This window comes from Platalea leucorodia, assembly GCF_965183815.1.
Source record: "Platalea leucorodia genome assembly, chromosome: W".
Classification (NCBI taxonomy): Eukaryota; Metazoa; Chordata; class Aves; order Pelecaniformes; family Threskiornithidae; genus Platalea; species Platalea leucorodia.
The window spans coordinates 19,946,562-19,973,518 of NC_138859.1; positions in this window are offsets into that span (position 1 = coordinate 19,946,562).

Consider the following 26,957-nt stretch of genomic DNA (forward strand, 5'->3'; position numbering starts at 1 on the left):
GAAAGAGCTGGGGTTGTTCAGCCTGGAGAAGAGAAGGCTGTGGGGAGACCTTATTGCAGCCTTTCAGTACTTAAAGGGGGCCTACAAGAAAGATGGGGACAGACTTTTAAGCAGAGCCTGTAGTGATAGGAAAAGGTGTAATGGTTTTAAACTAAAAGAAGGTAGATTTAGATTGGATATAAGGAAGAAATTTTTCACGATGAGGGTGGTGAAACACTGGAATGGGTTGCTCAGAGAGGTGGTAGATGCCCCATCCTTGGAAACATTCAAGGTCAGGTTGGATGGGGCTCTGAGCAACCTGATCTAGCTGAAGATGTCCCTGCTCATTGCAGGGGGTGGACGTGGACTAGATGACCTTTAAAGGTCCCTTCAACCCAAACTATTCTATGATTCTATGATATTGCTTAACATTGAGTCATGGCACAGATTCACCTTTTCCTGAGTCCTTTGTACAGTTCAATTTTAGAGAATTTCTGGTTGAAGGACAAGGTCTGAAAGCAAGATCATTCATTCAACTAAAATAAGATTTCTAACTTTGCTCCACAGATCTTTTCCACAAATAAGCAAAGGAAGGATAGTTCTGCATTATGAAGCTACTTGGGCCATTAATCTAATGTGCATTCCAGACTACAGGCCCTCTGAGAGTTCAGGGAGGTTGTGTCTGTAAAATGTGGGTCTGTAGCTTTTCAGACAGATACCTTGAAGGTTCCATTGTATTATGAATTATTTACTTCTGGAGTTCACGTGCTCCATTTTCCTCCAACAGGAGAATGACAACAAGCTTGCAGCATATCGCATATGCCATTCCTTTTACTGATTTAAGTTATTGGCACTAACAACAATCAAATTATTTGCCCATAATAATTTTGTTTGTTCATGAACACCCCCCAGCCCAATAGTTTAGCAAGTGCATATAAAGATCAGATCAGCCTTTGAAGAAGTTTTATTCACCAATCCGACTTCAGGCTCTATAAAAGTGAATCACAAACATCATATAACCTAATGATTGGGTAAATATTTACATTTTATTTTGCAGAGTGATCCTCCAAGGGCTATCAACAGAGAAAGATACAATTCAGAAATGTTTCCAAGTAAGTGTATGTGAGCATATTCATAAAAGAAACCTAGGAAGGGTATCAAACAAGGAAGGAAAGAAGAGGTTTGAAACAGAAGAACCAGTACTTAAAAGTTGAATGGTGGGTTAAGCATGTGTATGTGAAGGTTTGAGGGGATAATGAATAATAAAATACTGTTATTGAATTGGGATAAACTTGGAAAAACAAACAAAAGTTAACCCTGTAATGCTTGACTGTAATTGATGTGTTAAAACCAGCATTTCTTTCACGAGTAGGGGGGAAAAATATAATAGTAAAAATTAATGCATAAATGCAATGACTGTTAATTTAACTTTAAAAATAAAGTTTATTTGTTATAAAGAAGAAATGGAAGCAGTGGATAACAGGTGTGGAAGTAAGAGTAGTGAACAGCTGTTTAAAAATATTAGCTAATAAAGTTGATAAATTAAGGAAACAAAGAAATGCAGCTAATTAGACACTTAGTATCACCAGAAACACCTACAGAGGGAGATGTGCTAGCTTGGGTAACTTAAATGACTCTTAATAACAAACTTTTTGCTATTTTTGACAGAGGAGTAAGTCATCCATTTCAACCCTATGGCTATTGTTAATTGTTGCTTGGCTTCAGTACAGTTGTTTTGATTTTATCATTATATGTGCATGTATGAAAAAGAAGGTATAGGTACCTTTCTTTAGAGATTAATCGCCATGGCTAAGGGCTGAACTTAAAAAAAAGTCTCACAAAAAAAATTTTCTCACGTCTCACAAAAACATGAGAAAATTAGGGACAAACTGAGGGAAGAAAAATGGATCAAATTTCAAGGCATCTCCTTTTCCAAACAAGAGAAACCCTGATCATGAAAATAAGAAGTGTCTCTGCTTCCACCATTGAGGTATATAAGAAATTATTACAATAAACCAGTAATACTGTTTGTGTTTTAAGATGCTAAGAATAATGCTGTCTTGCTAACAAGTTTCTGATTTCAAGGGAATATATTATTTGTGGATTGAAAATGATACTAGCCTGAAATGAACAGCTGATTGAAAGTCAATGTAACCAAGAGAGTAATTGAGAGGAAATATCAAATTGTGAGATTCTTTCAAATCAAGCTTTAATCATATCATATTGGGAGCAAAATATGAACAAAAGCAATGAAAATATTTAACATAAGTAAAGGAAAAGTATTAAGACTGGAGAAATGTTACTAGCACTGATAGAGCTCGTATCCAAATGCAACTGTTAGGAGTTGAGACTAACAAGATAGCAAACAACCAAAGTAATGGTTTCTTGTTATAAAAATAGCAATCACCTGAACACATAGAGTGTGAAAATCAATGTCCAGATTGGTTTAAATTCCAGTCATGGAAATGGAATAGGATAATGAGGCAATAATTACTTGCACATGGCACCAGTTAATGATTCTCACATATATGCTACTGGAAATTGATGTATATGTGTTGTTTCCCTGTATCCAGTTTGGTAGGGTTTCAGAAAACTGAAACCCTTGTGGAAAAATGTATGTGCAATTTTTCTCATATGTATAGATAAGGGGTGAAACATCTGCAATGTCCACACATGTCATGCATCAACTATAGTATAATCAGAGTAATATGAAATACAAAACCACTATACTGGGATTAACTCTGGGATCGCTTGTAGTGATCCTAACCGGGAGACTACTGTACATTGAAGAGTTGGCAATCTACATAACAGTTAACCCGAATAGACCCAGGCCCAGGCCTGTGCTGTGCTGCACTTATAGCTTAATGTGCTGTACTATAAGTGTGCACTTATAGCTTAGTGTAGCCTGTGTTGTGCTGTACATATTCCTTGGCCACAGGGTAAACTTAGCCAGCTAATTGTAATGGAGGAGCTTGTAGGCAGCTCCCGCTTGGCACCAGACATAACAGCACCTGCATGTCCTTGTCTTTATCTTAAAGTAAAGCAGCATGTTCTCATGTGAACATCTTCTTTGCTTGACAGTAGAAATGATTAATAGAGTTGTTTTCTTGTAAGAAAATCCCTCTGAGGAACAGCTTTTGACCACTCAATTCACTTTTATTTTGGAGCTATGATGTTTTCAAGACTGAGACCCTAACACTTAAGTTTATATGTTTATTTTTAAACATGGGAGTTAACTTCTAGACTGCATTGGGATTTCCCACATGATTAAATTTTAAACACAACTGTGCTTTCAGGATTGGGGTCTTAGATGTTTTTTTACCATTGTTTGCATATGGCAATAAGAACTATTATATATGTAATATATTAAAAAACTATATCTATAACTATATAACTACATATAATAACCATATCTATAACATAGGTTTTATATATATGAAGTCAGTAATTATGCATTGGTGCAAGGAGCACAGCAAACAATGAGAGATCATTCTTTGGGATTGGAGTGTGGAGAAATAGACTAATTAGTCCTTTCCTAGAATATATTTGTAACTGTGCTTATGTCTTGGGGAGTTACTTAGATGACTTATGGAAGTCTGTAGTATGGATGTTTACACCGTTAGAAATCTTACTCTAAAATTAGATATATTTTATACACAACAGGGTTCACCACTTTCTCTTGGAATTTGTGATTGGAAATGTTTTAAAGGAATATCATGTTAAAAATTCAGAAAGAATTTTAGTTTTTGCATTTGAATTGGTTTATATATTGCAGAAATATCTGTGTATGTATATTGGAGATCACTTCTTACATAGCTGTCTCTCCTCCCCAGTTATGTGGGCCTTTCACAAAACATGATATTTGCTGACGCGGAAGTCACGGACACAGCACACGATCAATATGATCAAGCAGAATGTCAGTTTATTACATACACAGCTTAGTTAATATAGTTTCTTGCCTTCCTAATCATGCATAAACTTATCGCTAATTGGTTAACTATGTTTGGCAATATGCTGTTCATGCGCTACTAGCGATATTCTGATTCGTTCATAACAATAGTTCACACGCACCGCCCGCTTCTCCCATATCTTGTTTTCAACATTGCAAGCCAATAGTTTCTTCCTCTTACTCTGCTTGTTTCATGTCTTCCAAACCGCAGTCGACCTTCGCAGCATCCTTGAATTCCTCTTGCGTTAAATGCAGATTAAGTCCACATAGTCTGAGTCTGGGTTGCTCACTACATGTCCTTGGCTTTTCAGATATCCCACAAATCCCCCTTTTTGTTTTTGAGCAATCCAGACTCCATTCATCATACGCTCCACGGCTTTCATGCAATATTTAAAAACACATCTTAATATAAGTATAGTTAATAATAATAATCCCAATAATAATATAAACCCATGGATAATTAGATCTTTTCCCCAACCTGAAGTGCCTAACCCAGCTAACCATGAATTGAAACCTAAAGAGCTAGTCTTTCTACAATTGTTTTATCTGCTGTCCAGAAATCTAAATCTGACTTACAATCCTTTGAATATTTTTCAATACTTCTTCAAGATCTGTGGGTTTGTTTTTTAATATTCAAAATCATTGACGTCGTTAGCTATATCGCTGCATGCATGCCTGATGGTGTAGGAGTTACAAACATACTCCCACTCTTTACCGCCAATCGGAGTCCCCACTAAACATGTCATAAATGGGTTGCCTGCATTTGCTGCCGCTAAACAGATTGAATCTTGCCCTGTTTTATTAGCTAGAGTTACCCAAACATTTGTACATGGTTGTACTGAAATCCATGAGTGACCACTACCAATGATGGAGAGGAATGACATGAGAAAACATATCATGGTAACTCCTGTTGTGGTCCCGACTCTTCTCTCCGTGGTTTCACCCAGCGGCTAGGCACCCACCTCGGACCTTCGTCTGTCAAAACACAAACATATCCTCGACCTGTCATCTTAATTTCTGCAGGACCCTTCCATTCTCCAGTTTTTAAGTCACGATATCGTACTTTTACCGATACTGAATCGATCTTCGGTATTCCCGATTGAAAAGACATATGGTGTATAACAATTGGAGGAGATTCACGGTCCCCTGTTAACCGTAAATAATTTAAAACGTAAATCGCTTTTGCAAGACGTTCAGCAGGGGCTATTTCTCCCCCCTTTTGTTTTTGCAACAGCGATTTTAACGTAGCATGTGCGCGTTCTACGATCGCCTGTCCTGTAGGAGAGTGTGGTATGCCTGTGATTCTGCGAATGCCCCACAAGCGGCAGAAATGTTCGAATGTTTTAGAGATATATGCAGGACCATTATCTGTTTTTATCTCTTGAGGAATCCCCAAAGCAGCGATGGCTGCACACAGATGTTTTACAACATGTTTGGCTGTTTCCCCTGTTTGAGCAGTGGCCCAGATTGCATGCGAATAAGTATCAATGCTAACGTGTACATATTTTTGCCGTCCAAACTCTGTGATGTGGGTGACATCCATTTGCCATAACTGTAGGGCTCCCAGACCTCGAGGGTTGACCCCAAGACCTAAACCGAATCCTGATTTTTGGCAGGCAGGACAGGATTGGACGATGCCTCGGGCATCTGACAGTTTTAAATCAAATTGTTTCGCCAATACTTTTGCAGATTGATGTAAAAATTCATGAGATAAACGGGCCTGCTCAAACAGGTTAATATTTTGATTTTTCCAGATGGTAGCAACCAACTTGTCGGCTATGTTGTTTCCAATCGACAAGCCTTGATCAAATTGATGGCTACGAATATGTGTCACAAAATAGTGTTTAGTGCGTTGATTCAATAAAAATAAAAGTTGCATTAATAACATATATAAGGTGTTATTCTTCAGTGATTTGATCATAGCGCGTTCCAGGCGCTGTACCGTTCCTACTACGTAGAGCGAATCTGAAATTACATTTAGAGGTTTGTCGGGCCAGCGTTGAAAGGCCCATAATACCGCTCTCAGCTCGAGGGTTTGTAAAGAGTCGGCGGTATGACCTGTAAGAAGTTGATGATTCCATTGATTATTGTCATACCAAGCAATAGCAGCTCGTTTCGATTTTCTACCAGCATCAGTAAATACTGTAAGCCCTTCAACTGGTACTTCTGATCTATAAGGGATGTCTTCAAAGTCCTGATTTTGTAAAAGCGGCAAAATTTTCGTGGAAGGATAGTTATTGGTTACAGTACCTGGATATTCGGCTAAAGCGATTTGAAACATTTCTGATGTTGCTAAAAGCCAATCTAAATAATTCTGTGCTATAGGTACAAACAGGGTTTCAGGTTCTTGTCCTGTCAGATCACAAATCCTTCTTCTACCTTTGATGATCATATTAGCTAATAGTTCAGTCCGTGTACAGATGGTATTTTTTGGCTGATAGGATAAAAATACCCACTCTAAAATGTTGATGCGTGGGCTATCTATTTGGATTATCAGTCCTATTAAGTGTTTTCGGTTGGGTGATGAGTTAACAATTAAAAATTGCAAAGGCAAATCACTAATTTTTCTTTGTACAACTGTTGTCAAAACCTTTTTTATAATGTGATCCAATGCCTGCTCTTGTTCCTTCGTCAGGCTTCGTCGTTCATCAGCTCTGGTTGAGGTTCCCAACAGAGGCATCAAGGGAGCTAGATCATCATTAGTTATTCCACTAACTGACCTTACCCACTGTAAATCTCCCATTAGTTTTTGAACATCTGAGAGCGTCTTAATGTCTGTTTTGAGTATGATCTTTTGTGGTCTGACTGCGCTCCCAGTAATTGTCCATCCTAAATATTGCCATGGATTTTGTCGTTGTACCTTTTCTGGAGCAATTTTAAGACCTTTTGGTTCTAAGGTTTCTATTAACCTTTGTAAAGTTCCTTCCACATCCATTTTTTCTCCAGCAATTAAGATATCATCCATATAGTGAAAAACTAGTAAAAATGGATGTTTCATTCGGAATGGTTGTAAGGCCCATGCTACAAAATTTTGACACAGAGTAGGTGAGTTTTTCATTCCTTGAGGTAGTACCACCCAATGGTATCTTTTTGCTGGTTCCTGTTTATTGATTGATGGTACTGTAAATGCAAATTTTTCTGCATCTTCAGGATGCAAAGGAATAGTAAAAAAACAATCCTTCAAATCAATGATGAGTAAGTCCCAATTTTCTGGGATCATCACAGGGGAGGGTAATCCTGGCTGTAATGCCCCCATATTTTGCATTACAGCATTCACCGCTCGTAAATCATGCAACAATCGCCATTTTCCAGATTTTTTCGGGATGGTAAAAACGGGTGTGTTCCAAGGGCTTGTGGAAGGCACAATGTGACCTGCTTCTAGTTGTTCTTTAACTAAATTTTGTAAAATATGCAGCCTCTCCTGTTTCAGCGGCCACTGGTCTACCCACACTGGCGTTGTCGTAGTCCAGGTGAGTTTTAAGATGGGCTGCTCAACCATGGCCGCTCCTAAAAATGCTGGGTTACAAGTTTGGCTCGCATTTGGGATAATATATCCCGACCTATAAGAGCTACAGGCAAGTGCATTACATATGGCCTTGTGGTAACAGTGGCACCGTCTTCAAAATTGAATGCTGTCAGTAATTTGCTAATCATCATGCATTGTGCCCCCCCGACTCCCACAACACTGGTAGCTGCAGGTACCAGTGGCCAATGACGAGGCCATTTTGTGATAGGGACAATAGTTACATCTGCCCCCGTTTCAATTAACATTGACAGTACTAAAGATTGTCCATTAGGATGTCTTAATGTTACCCTTTCTTCAGGTTTTCCCTTGGCAATATCTAGTGCTAATAACACATTTGGTACTCCTGTGGATCCAAAACCTCCGTGCCCACGTACAATTGAATGCGCTTTAGGGACACACGCATGAAATGGTATTAATTGAGCTATTTTAGACTGTGCTGGTATTGTAAGTGGTGGCGTTAAGGTATATACCATAATCTTTATGGTTCCACAGAAATCCGCATCGATGAGTCCTGGTACTATAAATATACCTTTTCGTGATATTGAAGAACGGCCTATGAGCAATGCACTCAACCCATGCCCTAGAGGTCCTTGTTGATCTGAATCAATTAATTTAACCTCAGACGTTGTTAAGGTTATGTCTACTGCTGTTGCCAGGTCCACTCCGGCGCTACCGGCTGTGGCGGCTGCGCAGCGGTCCAAGCACCCTGCACTTGTGTCTTCACGCGTGGGTGTGGCGCGCTCCGCGCCGTGTTTCCCGATTTTCGACACTCTTGGGTGTTGTGATTATCTTTTTTACAATTCGTACACCATTTTTCTTTCCAACCCTCAGTATTAATTGGACTCCTACATTCTTTTTTAAAATGGCCTAGTTTTCCACAATTAAAGCACTTCTTGTCCTTTTTTCCCCCTTGCTTTTTTGATACCAACGGCTTCACTGCTGCACCTACAGCTGCGGCCATTACCGTAGCCTTTTCTTGTTCTAACATTCGCTCAGCAGCCTCTAGCAACTGTCCTGTGCTGGATCCTCTTGGCAACACACTGAGTGCTCTTTTTGTTTTTTCATTAGCGTTATCAAAAGCAAGCATATCTAAGAACTTTACTTTCATTCCCTCATCCATATCTGGATGAGCCATAATTGCAGCGTGCAAACGATCAATAAACTTGCCGTACGATTCAGTGGGTCCCTGCCTTACAGCGGTAAAAGCAGGTCTAATTTTCTCATCATGCACGTTAATAAGAGCTTTATAAGCTAACTCCTGACTCAACTGCAATGCCTCGGTAGCAAACTGCGCTTGCCAATCAGGTCGCGTAAAAGGCCCTGCGCCCATTAACATTTGAGCCTGGATTCCGAATAATGGATCGCCTTGTTGTCGAGGTATTGAAGCTGCCCTATCACAGGCAGTTTGCCAATGCTGGAAAAATTGTAATTGTTGCGATGGTGGTAATAGCATCTGGACAATCATTCTAGAATCATAAGAAGTTAATAACTGTGCTGAAAAAATGTGCTGTAATATAGATTGAGTATATGGTGATTTTAAACCATATTGAGTAACAGCGCTTTTCGCTTCTTTCAATGTTTTCCAGTCCAGTGCTTCCCATACACATCTCCCGTTATTACCAACTACAACAGGAAAAGCCATGGGTAAAAACTGTCCCTCTATCATGGCATCTCGGATAACACCTTTTCATCGCATTGACGGATCCCCAACTCCTCCCACCAACATCCCTTGCCCGAATACACCACCCCCCCCCCACCCCCCCCGATGGTTGTTGTTGTGGCAAAGACGGAAAAGCACCAGTTTCCACTGGTGTCCTAGTTGGAGCAAAAACGTTGGGTGCTGACCGTCCTGGGTATAACGCGGACAGTGACGTTGGTGGGTTTTCTGGCGGGGCCGCCAATCGCGCTTCTAAAGTCTCTAGTCTTTTTATCAATTCCTGTAATTCAGCTTTCTCCTCTAGAACACCATTGTTTTCCTCCTCCTCTTCGCCACCTGGTGGCAAAGGAGGGTAAAGTGAGGTGGTCGCCACCGGTGAGGGAGGTCGATTTGGTGGATCGGCCTCATCATAACTCGGAGGGCGATCCGACTGTGGTACATCGGGCGATGGTGGAGTAGCCTCCGCAGCGTTTTTTTCTGGTGACTGCACTTCGGTGGTGGTGGGAGCTGCAGTTGCAGTCCCTGCTAGGATCTGGACCCCTCCTGCAACGCGGGCCAGGGTCGCTGCAGGGATTGTCGGACCCGAAAACAACATACTGGTTGCAGAGGTGGGCCCGTCACCTGGAGTCAAAGCCGCGAATGCCGATGCAGCGACTTGCCGCTCCTCCCCCATGCTTTTTAAAGTTTCATGAATCAGTCTCCACACAGTGGGGAATTTGCTCGCCTCTTTGGATCCTTTACTTATTTCTTCCCACAGTTCTGCCCCTATTTTCTCCCATGTCATAGCATCAAAGGCGGCTCCAACCGTGGGGATCAAATCCTTTCCTTTTGCCCAGAGCAATAATGCTTTCAGAGTAGACGAGTCATAACTTATACCTCTCGTTGAGAGGATATGTTGGAGGAGCTTAACCACCGCTGACTCTTCTTTTGTCATGGTAGCCCCCACCTCCTCCCCGGCCGCTCACCTGATCAGGGTGAGATTCCACCTTTCGCGCTAGCGTTTCCCGAGTGCCGGGGCAGCACTCACCTTCGGCCGGCTTCCGCCCCCTCCGTTCTCGGTTTCGTCAGAAAATCCAACTCCGATCTGAGGGTCCCTGTTCGGGCGCCACCTGCTGACGCGGAAGTCACGGACACAGCACACGATCAATATGATCAAGCAAAATGTCGGTTTATTACATACACAGATTAGTTAATATAGTTTCTTGCCTTCCTAATCATGCATAAACTTATCGCTAATTGGTTAACTATGTTTGGCAATATACTGTTCATGTGCTACTAGCAATATTCTGATTCGTTCATAACAATAGTTCACACGCACCGCCCGCTTCTCCCATATCTTGTTTTCAACATTGCAAGCCAATAGTTTCTTCCTCTTACTCTGCTTGTTTCATGTCTTCCAAACCGCAGTCGACCTTCGCAGCATCCTTGAATTCCTCTTGCGTTAAATGCAGATTAAGTCTACATAGTCTGAGTCTGGGTTGCTCACTACATGTCCTTGGTTTTTCAGATATCCCACAGATATTTAACAGAAAAAAACCTCTTCTCCAGGATTTGCCCCGCCCGCAAAGCATTTGGCTGAAAGGGAGAGAAATACGTCACTGCAAAGGCAGCCCTGTTGCTGGAGAGGCCTTTGCAATTACAGACATTCCCTGCAGCTCCCTGCTAACTCACTGCATGCGGGGGGGGGGGGGGGAAGGTGTGGGGAGAAGCTTGTAGGTGCTTCTGAATTGGAGCAATGGGAGAAGCTAGGGGTAGCTGGAGCATAAAGGACATGCTTGAGTCCTAATCATTAAAGCAGCGCAAAGGGGAAAATGACAATTGCAGGTTCGGTGTGTCTGGTCTGTTCAGGGCTTTCCAACACAATTGATTGCTGCATATTTATTGCAGGCAGAGACTCCCTGGCTTTGTGCAGATCTCCCAGGAACCAGGGCCACCCTGGTAAGGCAAAGGCTCATTTAATCGAAAGTGCATGGATGGCAAGGAGCCAGGGCTGGAAAAGTCTACCAAACCCTTTCAAGCCTTCCCTGTTGAGTTTATAGCCATGTACGCGCACACACACACACAGAATCACAGAATGGTTGAGGTTGGAAGGGACCTCTGGAGGTCTTCTGGTCCAACCCCCCTGCTCAAGCAGGGCCACCAAGAGCCAGTTGCCCAGGACTATGTCCAGATGACTTTTGCATTGTCTCCAAGGAGGGAGACTCCACAACCTCTCTGGGCAACCTGTCCCAGTGCTCGGTCACCCTCACAGTAAAGAAGTGTTTCCTGATGTTCAGGCTGAACCTCCTGTGTTTCACTTTGTGCCCATTGCCTCTTGTCCTGTCACTGGGCACCACTGAAAAGAGCCTGGCTCTGTCTTCTTTGCACCCTCCCTTCAGATATTTGTATACATTGATGAGATCCCCCCGAGCTTTCTCTTCTCTAGGCTGAACAGCCCCAGCTCTCTCGGCCTTTCCTCTTATTGAGATGCTCCAGTATATGCCGAGCAGTACAGGCAGTACTGCTAGCCAGTGGCTTTCTGTTTTCTGTGTGCACGTGTGGCAATTCATGTGCGGCTGCTCTCCCTCTGTTGCTTGTATGCTTTGGTCATAAGTTTTTTAAAGGAGAAGGGAAAAAAAGATAAAGATGAGCGGAGCTCTGCCTGAGCTCAGCACCAGGCTCTTGACTGCTGAGACATCTATCACTGCCACTGCTGGGAGTGGGGGCAAGTAGAGTCTGGGGAAAGAAGGGAGTAAGGCCTGGGAGAGGGATGTGCCCTAGCATCTCAAGTGCTGTATGATGCAGGACAGCTTTCCCCTTCCAGCATGGCCAAGGGTTACCCAAGGTGGTTGGGCTGAGACCTGCTGGTGCAGCTGAATGCTGGCAATGGGAGTGGGATGGAAGGAAAAGAAGTGGAGAAAGGAAGGAGAGGGGAGAACAAAACAAGGGGAGAAAAGTTTGTGTGTCTGGTGGGGATGAGGCCCTCCCCTGGCTGTCACGTTCTGTCCTGTGCGGGAGCTGGTGTTCCAGAAAGGCACTGGCCCCTTCTGCTGCCTTGGGATCCGAGTGGACAGAGTTGGTATGGAAGCGGGAAGATGCAGGGCTGGCTGTGAGCTGAGCACTCTTCTTTCTCACCGTGCATAATTTATGCTGGGCTGGTGAGGCCGATGGCAGAGGAGGAAGGAAGTAACTTTTTCCCTGAGAGCAGCCAGACCAGCGTTAGGTAATAGAGGACTTGCCCCTTCCCTACATAGGGAAAGGGGAAAGCGCACACACACACAAAGGCGGATCTAATACATGAACAGGCACCCGCGGGGAATCATCCCCCTCTTCCGGTCAGGGCCGGGATTGAGAAGTGGACCTTGCCGTCTTGTACGAGGGGGGCCAAGACGGCAGAGGAAGTCCCCGAGACGGAAGGGCGAGGGGGGACGGACTTCACTGATTCGGATACCCTTTTCTTTCGCTCCCCTGGCGTAGTGCTGTTATTGTTTCCAGGGCGGAGGCGGGGGAGGGAGAGGTATAATAGCCTTCCATGCTGCCTTTGTTTTCTCTCTTGCACTGAGCCCTAGCCCTTTGAGTCGTGAGGCACAGCTAATCGCCTCCCCTGCCGAGCTAGCAAGGCTCAGCCCCCGCCCAGTGCCCCTGAGCCCGTACCGGGGGACAACGAGCGGTGGCAGCCCCCTTGCCCCACCGCTGCTACTTCGCAGGAGAGGGGAGACCGAAAGGAAGTTTGTTGCCGTGCCCACCACCCCTCGTGCGCTGTCTGGGCAGTTGGGACCCCGTCTGCTGCCAACTGCTTGGGGGCGGGCGGGGGGAAGTGATGCCGATCGCCGCCAACTCGCAACCTTGCGCTGTACAGCTCGACTCCCGCCTCTTTCCTTCCGCCTGCCTGCGGAACCACGACCGGGAATCCGCAAAGTCCGGGGAGGACGGCGTTGAAGATCGATCGGATCGCCAGGTGGGAGAAGCGGGTAGGGGAGTTGGGCTCACCAGAAGATTGGTGGCTTCTTCCGCCGTCTCCCTCCCCCCTCCTTCTGCGCTGTCGCCCCCCGCCTTCTTCTCCTCCTCCCCCTCCCCCATCGCTGCCGCAGCCGTCGCCTCCCCGCCAGCTCCCTTCCTCCTCCTGGAGCCCCCCCGAATCCACTCCAGCTTCCTCAGCTTCGCCATGAACAGGGGCGCCGCTCATTTCCAGCAGCCGCCTCCCCCCACCCTCTGCCAGCAGCTGCCGCCACCCCTACACAGGCCGAGCCTCCCGGAGCAAGGAACTCAGAGCCAAAGCAGAGGCAGACACATCGCCGCCCCGGGCACCAGAGCCCCTGTGTCAGGTAAGCGGTGCGTGTGAGGCGGGGAAGTATTTTGGGGCGGGGAAGGCTTCCCCCCCCCCCCGGACTACCCCTTTGTTCATCTTCTCCCCCAAAGGTCCCAGAAGTTGACACCCTCCTCAACACTTCAGTGGAGTTATGCCCGCCCCACTGGGTATGTGTCCCCACGGGAGACACGACGGGTGTCTGGACGTCAGGCGGTAAAACACGCGGGGATGGGGGAGAGACCAGAGTCGTGGTATCGCCCTCCATCTCCTTTGGGGTGTCTCTGCCCTCAGAGCTTGTGACCTTCTTGAGTGGTCGCCTCGCGGCCCGGAGGGTGCTGAGTACCCGAGGGTGACATGAGAGCAGCAGCGCACACGGGGGAGACGTCGGGGCTCCCGGAAAAGGGACTGAGCAAAAACTCTGCTAGGATTATACCAAAACAAATAAACTTGTTGGGGTTCTTGATCAAGTTTTGTACCTCCTGGCAAACAGCTGAAACTGGAGTGTATCGGGGGGGAAGAGAAACAGACTCACCAAGACCGGGGGTTTGTGGAGTCTTCAGGACTGTGTTGAGAAGCCATTTCCTTCTCTGCGTATTTTCTCCTTGTATTTCTGGTGTTGGAATCGTTGAGTGGACTGGACTGCTGGAGAAAGTTTCTGAACTCTCTTGTTCCATGTGGCTCAAAGGGGTGTTAGGATAGAAGCATTTAAAGTTATTCCATCCTTTGAGACCTTTCAGATATATTTTTTCTTAGCATCGGATGTGGCATTATAAATTATGCTGTTGGAGAAGAAATGCTTTAATTAAATTCGAGAGGGCACATTTGTTCTTAGTATAATCATTGTTAATATAGTATCTATGCTGTCTTCGTATTTCCTAGCCTGTTGGTATAATGTTGGTTTTTTTCTAATTTGAGATTACTGGTTTTTTTTACCATGCCTTTAAATATGTCTGTACTATCATATAAAATTTTGTTGTATTCTGAATAATACCAGGGCTGTGTAACTTTGATTGTAGTTACTCTGTTTAGCTGATCCTCCAAAATATTATGTGAGATTCAGTGATTGTCTATGGTTAGCTCTGATCTCTTTGGTAAAGAAACAGCCCCCTAATACAGCTAAACTGTTGATAAATGTAGTAGATAGCATAAGTGTATGGGTGATGTACTCTTACTTAATTTCCTTAATGAGTAGCTGGCTGCTTGCCTTCTTACTGTCCTTTGGCTTTATTGGTATTGGAAAGTGAACTGACACACTTTTGTAAGCATCAAGTGTTTGATTTTTAGAATATTTATTTTGTGGGGAAGCTTGCAGTCCTTCAGGAGTGGCATTCAGTTCCAAAATTACATGCGTATATAAATCCAAAACAGCCCCTAGCTGGTTGACTACTTTTTTCCTTTACTGTCAGTGTCTTTTGAAACTATTAAGACTGATATGGCTTCTTAAATTCTTGTATATGTTGGTAACTCCAAAGTGCTAGGAAAACATCATTTTATGGAAACCCTATCTTTCTTCCTAATAATCTCTTTATATTGGCCATTTGACACCTGACTTTTTAAGTGTCAGGTCCATTTCCTGTTAAAAATGGTTACATGACGATATCCCTCTGAGGAACAGCTTTTGACCACTCAATTCACTTTTATTTTGGAGCTATGATGTTTTCAAGACTGAGACCCTAACACTTAAGTTTATATGTTTATTTTTAAACATGGGAGTTAACTTCTAGACTGCATTGGGATTTCCCACATGATTAAATTTTAAACACAACTGTGCTTTCAGGATTGGGGTCTTAGATGTTTTTTTACCATTGTTTGCATATGGCAATAAGAACTATTATATATGTAATATATTAAAAAACTATATCTATAACTATATAACTACATATAATAACCATATCTATAACATAGGTTTTATATATATGAAGTCAGTAATTATGCATTGGTGCAAGGAGCACAGCAAACAATGAGAGATCATTCTTTGGGATTGGAGTGTGGAGAAATAGACTAATTAGTCCTTTCCTAGAGTATATTTGTAACTGTGCTTATGTCTTGGGGAGTTACTTAGATGACTTATGGAAGTCTGTAGTATGGATGTTTACACCGTTAGAAATCTTACTCTAAAATTAGATATATTTTATACACAACAGGGTTCACCACTTTCTCTTGGAATTTGTGATTGGAAATGTTTTAAAGGAATATCATGTTAAAAATTCAGAAAGAATTTTAGTTTTTGCATTTGAATTGGTTTATATATTGCAGAAATATCTGTGTATGTATATTGGAGATCACTTCTTACATAGCTGTCTCTCCTCCCCAGTTATGTGGGCCTTTCACAAAAAATGATATTTAACAGAAAAAAACCTCTTCTCCAGATATAAGTGATCTCAGGAAGGGAGGTTTTATTTGACGAAAGTACATTTCAATTCTGCTGTTTAGAAATTGGACACATGGAGGGAAATGCTCATGTGCTCACCCAGGGAGACACTTGTGCACACAAACACAGGGAGAGTTGCACATGAACACAGGAGATGTATGTGCATACAGGGAGATACACGCAAACAGAATAACAACTTCAGGCAACTTAAAGAAGCCTCAGGTCTGCAGGCCCTGGTTATGGAGGACTTCAACTACCCTGATATTTGTTGGGAAAGCAACACAGTGGTGAACAGGCATTCTAAGAGATTTCTTGAGTGCATTGAGGACAACTTCCTAATGCAATTGCTAGACGTGCCAACTAGGAGTGGTGCTCTTCTGGACCTACTGCTTACAAATAAGGAAGATATGTTTGGAGATGTGACTGTCAATGGCAGCCTTGTCTGCAGTGACCATAAGATCACAGAGTTTGAGATCCTAAGGGGCATGAGGAAGACAAGTAGCAGAATAAAGACCTCGGACTTCAGAAGACCTGATTCCAACTTGTTTAGGGAACTGTTATGAGGGATCCCATGGAAGTCTGCTTTGGAGGGCAAAGGAGCTCAGGAGTCTTGGGAGATTTTCAGAGACAGCCTCCTCAAAGCACAAGAGCAGGCCATCCTCCTAAGCAGGAAAAGGAGTAGACGTAACAAGAGACCAGCCTTGTTAAACAGTGAGCTACTGAGAGAGCTCAAATGCAAAAAAGGAAGCATATGAGAGATGGAAAAGGGGACAAACTCCCAAAGAATATATAAATATTGCTTGGGCATGCAGAGATGCAGTTAGGAAGACAAAAGCTCAGTTGGAGCTCAAAGTGGCAAGAGATATCAAGAATGACAAGAAAGGCTTCTATAGGTATGTTTGTAGCAAGCGAACATGTATGCATGAATGTATGCTGGCCCAGTATCTGCTCATGCCAGTCTCCCCAGTAGCTGGCACTCCAAGAACAAAGTCTGTAGGACCCTCCCTAGATCCAGAGAGCTGTGGCCCCTCCAACTACTGATGCTGAGACCCCCACTTGCTCGAATAGCTGACACCACAGGCCTGGGGCACCTACACCCCCGGTCTGACTCCACTAGCTACAGCAATTCCACTCACACAGGTCTCCCCAGTAGCTGGCACCTAGCCCTTGCAGCATGCATACACACAGGATAGAGAGTGAGATTACCCAGAGAGATAGTTAAGATGGATGGTTGGAACAGACGCAATTCAGGAGGGCATTGGGGATGACAAGAAAGAGGGGTGTGTGCAGGATGAGGAAGGGCAAAATCTCAATGTCCAGGTGCTATGGTTACCCAAAGGGGAAAAGTCTCATGAGAGATGGCCCACCCCAGTCTCGGGTTCTCTTCCCATCTTATAGCAATGACTGTTAAATTGGCTCATGGTCATCTAAAGCAAACTTCCTCTTCAGCCTCATCAGCTTTTGGGCAAACACTCTCTCAAACAGTTTTGGGTATTATATTCATGCGCACTATTTGCACTCACATTCCTCTCTTATCAGCTGTTGGCATCCAAGCCATTTTTCCAAGAGATGGCCATGCGGATTCCCCCACTTAATGCCCCTCTCCTCCCATATAAACAATCACCCCTAATCATGTTTTCCCCGTTGGCCCAACTTTTACTACATCTGTACCCAAATTTGGTATTTCTGATACCAGTTCCAAGGCATTCATGGCCATATTGTTATTACTGATACAGTTACCCAAGCACTGCTGGCCTTGCAAGATTCCGCTCCCCAAAAGGCCCCCGATGCTCCCCTTAGGTGTCTCCTCCTTAACCCCATATGAAATCCAGCCATCCCTCACGGCACTGCCTGTAACTTCTCACACTATTATTGACGAGGAGAAGCAAGAGCAGAACTGCTCTATGAGGGAAAAAAAGAGTTAAAAACAAAGGGCAATTACAGAAAAGGCAGGGGAAATGACCTAACCAAGCAGGATACATCCCCACAGTATATGAGGAGGGTGAGCACAGCAGGAGTGGCGATAACAACAGGTTCTATCACGGGCTGGCAGCGGAAAGGGTCTGTGTGATGAGGCTTCAGGAGGGAGACGTGAACAACTGGGTGAATCTTCCGGGATCATGGGAGCTCCAGGCAGTAGGTAACTGGGTTGATTTGGTCAGCCACAGTGAAAGGCCCCAAATAACGATGGTCCAGCTTGGCAGATGGTCAGGCAGTCTGGATGTGCTTGCTGGAAAGCCAAACCCAGTGACCAATGGAGAAGGCTGTGGCCAGGCAACACCATCTGCCTGCTTGCCTCTTGTAGGCACTTTTGGCTGTGGTTGGATGACTCTGGGGGTGGAAATCAAAGTTAGCAAAGAATGGGGTCTGCTCTGCAGATGCAAGGATGTTATTGTTGTAAGCAAACTCTGCCAATGGAAGGATGGTGACCCAGTCATCTTGGAGAAAATATGCCAGAGAGATTGTTCCAGGATCGGATTCGCTCTCTCTGTCTGCTCATTGGTCTGGGGGTGGTGAGAGGGCGAGAGGCAAGTTTGTATGGGGAAGAGCCCCACAAGCTCCTTCCAAAATCTGGCTGTAAACTGCTGCCCCCCACACCCCCTTCCCCAAGTCGGTAATGATGCTGTCTGGGAAAGGCTATGGCATCAGAAAATGTGCTGTAGGAAGTTGGGCAGTCTGTGGGCAATTTCCTGAGGGAGACAAAGTGAGCCATCTTAGTGAAGAGGTCCATGGTTGCTAGGACAGCTGTGTGGGGGGCAAGGTCTACTATGAAGTCCATGGACACCAACTGCCAAGGCTGATCAGGACTGAGGGTCTGCAAGAAACCCTGTGGTCTTTGCAGAGGCCTTTTGGTATGAATACAGGTGTTCACTAGGATGGCTGTGTTGCCCGGGGGGGGGGGGGGGGGGGGCGGGCAGGTCTACTGTGAAGTCCATGGACTGTGGCCTGTACTGTGGGCCACCAGTAGGTCCAGGTAATCAGGTGTTGTATCTTCCATCAGCCCATGCATCTGGCTGCAGGTACATGGTAGCATTGATGGAGGACCTGTGCTTTGTGCAGTCTCTGCAGGATGTACAGCTTCTTCCCCCGATACAGGCAGCTGTCCTGTTTTTGCAGGCTAAGTTAGGCTGTGCCAGCGTGATGCTTTGCTAGAAGTGCGCCGTTTGCAGTGGTTTCTCTAACCACTGCAGTGAGCTCATCCTCTGCTGTGATGGTGACAAAGCGTCTGAGTCCCCCTTCCATGGCAAGGCATTGGCCTTGCCATTCTGCTGCCCTGGACACTAGGTGAAAATGAAGTGGAAGTGCAAAAAGAAAGAGGCCTAGAGGGCAAGGCTGGGAGAGAGACACGTCATCCCTCAGTAGTATTCCAGGCTATGGTGGTCGGTCAGCAACACTGTTGGGTCTTTTGCCCCCTTGAGGAGGTGAAAGGCAGCGTTGATTGCCAGGAGCAACTTGTCCCAGATGTAATTTGAGTCAGTGGGAGCGAGCTGCTGAGAGAAAAAGGCACAGGGGTGGAGCTCCCACTTAGGGCTGACCTTCTGAGAGAGGATGACCCCTACGGCTCCGTCTAAGGCATCCACATCTAAGAATGCAGCTGTAGTGAATGCCCGTTTCAATTTCTTAAAGGAGCATTTCTTGAGTTTGGCATAGAGATGCTTCTGTCGCAAGTCACTTGAGACTTCCTGCATGTAGTCTACGTGAGCCTCTTGAGTGGCTGAAAAAGTCAAGATGTCATCCAGGTATGCCACGACAGAATTATCAAGCAAGTCCCTCAGGACATCATTTATAAAATGTTGGAAGGTGGTTGGAACATTGCAGCGACCAAATGGCATCACAAGATACTCGTAGTGGCTGTACCTGGTGTGGAAAGCAGGTTTCCACTTGTCCCCCTGCTGGATTTCGAGGAAGTTGTAGGACCCTCTCAGGTCCAGCTTTGTGAACCAACGAGCCTCCTGCAGACGTACCAAGAGCTTCAGGATGAGAGGAAGAGGGTGACGGTTTTTAACCATTGTATCATTCAACCTCCTGTATTCTATGCAGGGGCAGAAACCTCCATCATTCTTTTTGCTGAAAAATATGGGGGCCCCGGTGGGGGAGATGGAGGGGACAGATGAACCCGCATGCCAGATTGTCGTCAAGAGCTGCTAATTCCAGGCATAGATGCATCTGAAAGGCTCCTCCTTTCCTAGGATCAGGTCAATGGGACAGTCATACGGGCAATAGGGCAGTAGTGTTTCCACCCCCTTCTTCTCAAAGACATCTGCAAAGTCACTGTACTCATCTAGGAACATTGTTGGGAGTGAGGGATCCAGTGACTGAGGCAGAGGTATGTTCAACCTGGACAACTGCTCACATGATGTAGAGCCAGAAACATGGGAGTCTCTTGGTCAAGTCACAGAGGGTGCTGTGGTGGGGGAGACAGCCCCAAGAGGATCCCAGGGCCAGATCTTGTCCTCAGACTCTGAATATCCCCTTTCCACAGGAAAGCCCAAGAAGACCATTTGTCAGTTAACAATAGGTTCTGCTTCCATAACCAGGGCAGCCTGAGGATGACTAGAAAGAGGGGTGTGTGCAGGATGAGGAAGGGCAAAAATCTCAGTGTCCAGGTGCCATGGTTACCCAAAGGGGAAAAGTCTCATGAGTGATCCCCCCCCCCCCCGTCTCGGGTTCTCCTCCCATCTTATAGCAATGACTGTGCTTGGGGTGGGTCAGGGCTGGAGAATGCTCTGGGAGACAGTGTCAAAGGCCTTACTAAAGTCCAGGTAGACAACATCCACAGCCTTCCCCTCATCCACAAAGCGGGCCACCTTGTCATAGAAGGAGATCAGGTTAGTGAAGCAGGACCTCCCTTTCATAAACCCATGCTGATGGGGCCTGATCGCCTGTTGTCCTGTATGTGCTTGTGATGGCACTCAAGATGATCTGCTCCATGACCAAGCAGATCTATATTTCATGGAATCATAGAATATCCTGAGTTGGAGGTGACCCACAAGGATCATCGAGTCCAACTCCTGTCCCTGCATAGGACAACCCCAAAATTCACACCATATGTCTGAGGGCATTGTCCAATTGCTTCTTGAATGTTGTCAGGCTTGGTGCCATGACTGCCTCCCGGGGGAGCTTGTTCCAATACTCCACTACCCTTTGGGTGAAGAACCTTTTCCTAATGTCCAACCTAAACCTCCCCTGGCATATCTTCCTGCTGTTCCCTCGGGTCCTATCCTTGGTCGTCAGGGAGAAGAGATCAGCACCTGCCCCTCCTCCTTCCCCTTGTGAGGAAGCTGTAGACTGCTATGAGGTCTCCCCTCAGTCTCCTCTTCTCCAGGAAGTGTAGTGTAGTATGATATATTTTCCTCTAACACAAAACATTGTAAGCATGCTGGAGTCCTATTGGTATGTAAGCTGGTGAAGTATAAAAATGTTGAGTCAACTAGTTATATCTCTTTTCTGAGTAGAAACTACCTCTTGTTCTCAGATGAAAATGTAATACAGACATTCTATGACTCAAGGTTTCTACCCTGTTCTTGGTTCAATGAGCAGCCTTCTCCCAGGCAGTGTCTTTTTGTTCTTGGAGCAGCTGTGTTGGTAGAGCACCTGCGTGAACCCAAGTTGATATTGATGCCTCATTTGCCATGGCCAGAGAAAGGCCTCTTGAATAACAGCCGTAGTTAGGAATCTGGCCTGCTACTGAAGGAATACCTGCTCATTGTCTGTTCATATGTACTACTGAAAGCATTAGGCAGGTGTCTTGATCCACTTGATGTCTGTACTATTCCAAATAGCTAAAGTAAGTCTTATTACAAATAAAAGCTGCTTCAGTGTCATGGGAAGACAGAGTAAGCAATAACCTGTAATGGATCTGGATACTGGGGTTTATTTAAGAACCAATGAGATTAGAGCTTTTACCCTACTTGATCATTTCACATACTTACTCATTTACTCCCCCCAAAGTGTCATGTTCATTTGGTCTTGACTTCCCTTTCCATCGAGGAGGTCGCTGCTGGTTCAGGAAGGTCAAGCAGAGAGTCATGTTGGTTCTGTGCCATGCAGCTGCTCACAGTTACCAGTTTGGGGCATTACCAGCCAAGGTCCCTGGGCATCCCCTGGCATTTGTCTTCCCACATCTCTCCCATCTCCAGGATCTTCCCCCACTTCCAGGATGTTTCCGATGTTTCCTCCAGCCAGGACATTCACCACCTTCTTTCCGATTTTCCCATTCTAAACAGTCTATGTGCAGAAGCACAACGCCTGATCTCTCTCCTAATTGGTGATTTTGTCTCATGTCTCTGTTAATCGAAGGATTCAGGACATGTCACTTTTGTTTAGCACTGGTGTTATGAAAATTTACAACCAGCCTGTAGCTAGCAATTAGCAGGCTTCTGCTTGAGAGTTCAGAAGTTCGGTTTTACACGTTCACCCCTGCACACGTACGCACAATTATTTGCAGCATACCTGTCAGCATTCACAATTTAAGCTATTTTTTGTCTAACACGTTCAGTAATTCTAAATAATATCAATGAAGTAGAAGCACATTTTGGAAAATAAGTTTCTCTTTGAACATCAGTGAATCACAAAAAATTATGATCTTTTTAAATATATATAGCTTTTGTGTCTTCTGTTCATAGAGCTAAAAAGAACACTGAACATCTTATCTGAAGATAAAGCTAGAATACACAGCAGAGTAAAAATCCTTATTTGCATGAACGATAAAACGGTTGTTCTTAATTCCTTTGCCTGTTCCTTAAATAACCTGTTCTATCCCTAAGTTGAGGATCAAGCTATCCCCAGTACTGGGGAAACTGCCTGGTGATTCTGCCTCAACACTTCAAAATACTATGGTTGTTCTGTATCAGAATGATTGGAATAGGATTAAGTCTGATTGTAATGAAGAGCTGTTATGTAGCATGAGACAATGGATTCCAGTCCACTAACCTAGATTTTTTATATATGTGTGTGTGTGTGTGTGTGTTCCATTTTTAGCTAAAGATAGGTCTTGCTATGGAAGGAAGGAAGATCAAGTAGATAGCTTCCCTATCAGTTTCAAGTCTCATGTTCCACTGTGGATGTTGGGCAAATCACATGACCAGCGTGCATCTTGGTTCTCGTTCTGTATGCTGGACTCAGTCTTGCCATTCCATAACAAAGGCTGTTGCGATGATTAACACTCTTATGATTGTGAGATATTTGGCTAGTATGGTTAAGGTGAGGGTTTGGGATGTGGTAGTAATGGTAAAAAGCTAGATAATTATATTTTAGCATTTTTTTTTTCCTCCTGAGAGCTGTTGATATTCATGTATGGTATTCTGGGGGTGGGTTTTGTTTCCTGTTTTTCAAAATTGCAATTGTTTTTCCTTGCAAAATAGAGCTTAAAGTTATCAGAACAGTTATCCCAACTGATTTACATAAACTGATTCTGATGTTCAGATATTGTCCCTGCTTATCAAGTAAGACTTGTAACAATAACATGGCAATTGATTGTTCCTTAGGCTAAGCAAGAAAATCTTTGGTGACTCCCTAGTTTTGTTTCAAACAAGGTGGTGATGTTTAGAAATTCAAGTATAGGATTGGGAAAAGGATTGGGAGAAGTTCACAGTATGAAATACAGGCTGATTACAAGCACATGCACTAGAAAATATTGTTTGTACTGTCATTTTTTGGCAAGCAACTCATTTCTTCAAATGAAATTACTGAAATATTCAAAGAGAAATACTGCTCTTCCCGATGACGTATACAGTTGAAAGAAGACCAGTGAAAGGTGAAAAAGAATCTTTCTTTCTCTAAATTTAGGTTTTTCTAAGGAGGGGAAAATGGTCTCCCTGAATTTGGTGCTCCAGTCAGTTAAATTCTGCAAGTTTCACTGGAGTTCTCATACAGCACTATTTAGCTGTATTTAGCTGAGATCAGGTTAGTGAAGCAGGACCTCCCTTTCATAAACCCATGCTGGCTGAGCCTGATCCCCGGGTTGTCCCGCACATGCCGCATAACGGCACTCAAGATGATCTGCTCCATGACCTTTCCCGGCACCGAGGTCAGGCTGACAGGCCTGTAGTTCCCCGGATCCTCCTTCTGACCCTTCTTGTAGAGGGGCATCACATTTGCTAACTTCCAGTCATCTGGGACCTCCCCGGTTGACCAGGACTGCTGATAAATGATGGAAAGTGGCTTGGCAAGCTCCTCTGCCAGCTCCCTCAGTATCCTCGGGTGGATCCCGTCTGGCCCCATAGACTTGTGAGCATCCAGGTGGAGGAGCAGGTCGGTGACTGCCACCTCTTCGACAACTGGGGCTTCATTCTGCATCCTATCTCCATCTCCCAGCTCAGGGGCCAATTGTGTAGTTAGTGCCTGACTGACTCCCTTGCCAGAGCTCCAGCAAGGCAGCCTCAGCTGCACGATTGCAGTCTCCCCCCAAACTGTTCCAGAGCAATGAATAAATAATCAGGGTCCTGGAGCACTGTGTCGTTGCACTCCGTATAGGGGGTGACGCAGTCTAGGGCCATCCCTGAGAGCCAGGATATTATTAATGCTGTGTGGCTAATTTCTGTTGGATAAGCAGCACAGATTAGCTGTATCTCACTAATAAATCCCCATACCCTCACCTGATGCCCATTGAAGGGTTTGGGGAGGTGGGGGGCAGGGGCAGGCTGTGACCTGCCTCTGCATGCTGATTACAGCTTCCTGCAGGGTTTGGAGGTCAGCCTGGAGCTGTGGGGGAGCCATGGGGGCAAGTCCCTGTCCAGCCTGAGAGCCAGACTCCGTGGCACTCAGCTCAGGGCTCAACAAGGCCTGAGCTAACTGTCAAGGAGCAGCAAGAGGAGAACTGCTCCATGAAGGAAGGTGAGCTGAGAACCAAGGTGTGACCGATCAACGAACCCCTACAACGGAAGAAGGCTCAGAGAAGATAGGCAAGGGTGATGTGCTGGTGAAGCTCAGAAAAGAATGTAGGAAGTGACCATGCCTATCGTAAAGGAAGCTGAACTTAACACAAAGGGGACTGTTTTAGCTAAACAGCTGTATCAGTTGAGTGGGTCAACTGGTTATGTAAATGGCCTTCCCTAAAATAATCACTAGAGAGTATTATCTTCCTAAGCCAGACAGACCAACATGGGGGAAGTGTATATGTGGCTCAGCTCAACATAGAACATAAAAACTGGACAACCAGCAAGGTGAACTTTGAAGAGAGCAACAGGCTTGAGCTGGCTTCAACCCACGTATTCCCTCCTGGCAACTGGGGATGCTCAGTGTCGTGATGGTGAACATATAGATATCGGTAATGGGAATCATGTTTGTATTGTGATCCAACTATATGTTGCAATTGCTATAGTGTGTTTGTGTTGTGATTTCAGTATGTTGCTGTATCACTCTGCTAAATCAAAAATCCCATGTAACGTCAAATACCTACAAATAAGTAAATCTGATATTAAACATTAAACCCTCCTCATGTGGAATAACTAAAAGAACCTGGTCAGAGAGTACTGGACTCTGACACAAGGGCAACCACAGCACAGGCAGGGGCAGTGACCTAACCAAAAAGGACACAACACCACAGTATCTGAGCAGGGTGAGCAGAGCAGGGGTGGTGATAGCAGCAGGTTCCATCAACAGTCCAACAATCATCAGACACAGGTGAGGTAACAAGTCAGGTCTGGGGTCAATCTGGGAAGTCCGAGCAACATGTCAGGAATGACAAGGGACAGGACTGGAGACAAATATACCAACAGCATAGCTCAGGCAAGGACACGTAGTCTGGGCCTGAGCTTAAATGGAGCTTCTGGACCAGTGAGCAGAGGGCATGTGAGTGGGAGTCTCAGGTAAGGTTGGTCAAGGCAATGAAGGCCTGTTATTGCACTCAGCGCTTTGACAGTTATCTGTCATGTCCAGCAATTTCTCATGTCATGGCCAGTAGTTTTCCACGTCTTGTTCAGTTAGATTAACCTCAGGCCAGGGACTAGTCGGTGGTGTAGTCATTCGCCTGCAGCCCTAACACTGAGCTAGCCATCTTGGAGAGAAATGGGCTGCTCCACAGGGTGAGCCATCTAATCTACCTTAGATAATCATCTTGTGTCATGCATCACCCTCTGGGGGTGCTATTGACTTGGAAAAGGAGCTTGGGGTGACTAGATATCCCACATTTTATTGTGTAAATAGGACAGGTGATTCCTACCCTGTACACCCACTGAATTTCAACGGGTCTCCAACTGTAATGTGGAGATAACGAACCGTAGGATATTGACATGCTCACTCTTTCCGTGCGCAGCACCAAGCACAACAAAACAGAAGAAACAACCAAGCACATTTTCATCGGAAAAGCTTTTTTTCCTGTCTTTTTTGATGCAAAGTCAATTATTTTTCCACAGAGGAAAATTTTCAGACTGCTAAGCATATTTTTGATGACTATATAAATCGAGTAGAATTAGGATAGAACAAGTCAGAATTAAAAAGAAAATCCTTGAAAATGCTCAAAGCTTTTGAGTTCCATGGGTTTTGAAATGGAAGGGTTTTTTGTTTTATAAATAAAAGTGATTACAAAATTAATTACAAAAAATGCTTTTTACATTTTTCCCCTCTTCCGGTCTCCCTTTTTCCCTTTCCCCATTTATTCCACTGATTGAAAACATAATAACAGCCATACTGGGTCAGACCTAAGGTCCACCTAGTATCCTTTCACTGACAGTGACCAGAAGTGGATGTTGAAAGAAGGGGATAAGAACAGAGCAAGCGTATGTGACACTTTCTCAAGGGCTCTCTCAGCCTCTGACCATTTGCGAGATCTGGGTTTATTTTCCATTCTTCTTTTGTCACTCAGTGATGGTTCCAAAACTGAGGAAGACTTTTAAGAGTGCCACATTGGAAAAAGGAAAAAATATAACTTGAGAAACTTTTGTCGTTGTCTGTCTCCCTCCCCCCTCCCCCCCGAAAAAAGAAAAAAGCGAGAGAGAGGGGAGAAAAAAAGAAACCTCCCCAAAGATTGCCTGTTCTGCTGTGTTTCGTGGCAACCTGGATGCCAGACAGCAGTGGGGTATGAGGGGAAAGAAGAAAACATGGAATATTTTTTTACAGGGGTTGTCTTTACCTCTAACGTTTTGACCAATTCTAATAAAACTAAGAAGATAAAAGGCCTTTGCGGTGGTCAGGGTAGGAGGTTTGTTGGGGTAAATGACAACATGGTGGCCTTTTTCAACACAGTAA